Here is a 1,937-nt window from a genome sequence, read left to right on the forward strand (position 1 = left end):
ATATATATATATATACAGTATATATACAAAATGAAGATGCAGGATGTTTTTCTTGAGTGGCCACACGTTAGCCTTTGAGAGGCAAAAAGGTCTCGTTGTAACCACCCAGGCACTGGCCCATGAAATGGTTTTGGATTTTGGTTCCTCGGACAGAGGCCTGCACTCGAGGGGTGAATTCAGAAGCACTGAAAGAAAAAAGAAGCACAATCGCTTCTGTGTAATTTATCTTTGTAGAAAAAAGGGGGAAAAAATACCAGACAGAACACAAACAAAACAAGAAAATAAAGTGGTTTGGTCTCAAAACCATTGATCATAAAATCCATTAAGATTTGACAGCGCACCAGATTGGAACTAGGGCAGTGAGCTTCCTTCACCTAGAGATGGAGCAATATGGGAAAAAAGAAATGAAAACCAGAGGTATAATTGGATTAAAAGGCAATCAAGCTACACTAAGATTAATTGATTTCTTGATTATTGGGCCACAACTCTCAGATTTTGAGAGGAAGCAATAGCTGTTTTGCATATCCACCATAAAACAGAGCAGATAATTATGAAGAACACTTCAAGATGCTTTGAAGAAGAGACTTACCTTGAAGTCATTTCACAGTGCCCCGCTTTCAGTGGTTCAGCCATGAGTCATGAGACCCGTCGCCCATCGTATCGGCCGGCATCTGAGCTCTGTTAAGTATTTAACATCCAGAACATTAGCACAAAAGCCACAGGACAATCCATTCGTCATGTCTCCTCAAAGGAATTCATTATGAATGTACCAAAGGCTCTGTACAAAGACTCCCATCATTTTCAAGTTTGTCTTTTTCTCATCTCTACTAAGAAACCTATTTCAGGGCACAATTAATCGTGAGTGTTTTGTTCTATTCCAGCACAGGTGCTTTGGTTTGTTGTGTCAGTGCCGACCGTAATTAAGCACTCAAGTTTACTAACTGAAAAAGACTGAAAGACAACCAACTAAATGTATGAAATTAATGACACCTGGGTAGTGCGATGAAATGTATCAACCAAAATTTGGCTATACAGTTCATACCACAGTAAATGCTTCCAGTTATAATATGCAGAGCAATATTGCAATTTAGTTTAGGATTTAATTAATGTGCGATCACAGGTGTGCAGCACATGGCTATTTTACAATGGCAATACATCTTTTTCCTCATTTATAATAATATATAAACATACATAATAAATACATAAACATAATAAATAGAAATAAATATTTTTATATTTTTGTAAGATTACATGACCAATGGCAGTATGACATTATATCCCTATATCATTAATATAATTTATTATACATATCTATATGTAAATTGAGAATTTTTTTTTCTAATATGAATATAAGTATAATCTGCATAAATCCCCCCGTCTCTCTCTCTCTCTCTCTCTCTCTATATATATATATATTCCAATGCATTAACCCAACCACTAGGTCAAAACAACCCAATCTTCCACAATATATTTTAGGCAGGGGTCCCTCGCAAAGGGGCGATCATATTTTGGATCTGTGGCATCAAAAAAGTAAAACCCTTGCTCAACATATTCCCTGTGCTCTCCATATATCTGAGAAGAGACATTCCCGAAATGTCATTAAAAAATTATTTTAAAAAATCTGACTCACCAACAAAATAAAAAAAATAAAATAAAAAAAAACACTCAAGAAGAAAACAAACTGTTTGCGCTGCTAGAAATATGGTATTCAGCCATAATCTGGATAATCTGCATATAAAGCCATTCCGACAGATAGATTAAGTTTCCAAATAAGGAATAAGCTATGGCTTCTGTCCAAAAACAATGCAAATAAAGTGGTGTTGATGCATACATTTGGGTAGTATACTTAAACTTATACAACATACAAATGTTGATATATTTGAATTGACATACAGTACGCTACAATACAATGCATATTATGTATGTATATATATATA

At 34.9% G+C, this 1,937-nt stretch overlaps 1 long non-coding RNA gene across 1 annotated transcript in view; it reads right to left on the minus strand.

The window, feature by feature from the left end:
- Positions 1 to 1,937, minus strand: part of LOC107726049 (uncharacterized) — an 8,000-nt gene that overhangs the window by 1,452 nt on the left and 4,611 nt on the right. Inside the window, exon 2 of the long non-coding RNA XR_001638212.1 lies at positions 590 to 678. This is a non-coding gene — a long non-coding RNA (uncharacterized LOC107726049). The remainder of the gene's footprint in view (positions 1 to 589; positions 679 to 1,937) is intronic.

Source organism: Sinocyclocheilus rhinocerous, unplaced genomic scaffold (genome assembly GCF_001515625.1).
Source record: "Sinocyclocheilus rhinocerous isolate Xijiao unplaced genomic scaffold, SAMN03320098_v1.1 scaffold395, whole genome shotgun sequence".
Taxonomy (NCBI): Eukaryota; Metazoa; Chordata; class Actinopteri; order Cypriniformes; family Cyprinidae; genus Sinocyclocheilus; species Sinocyclocheilus rhinocerous.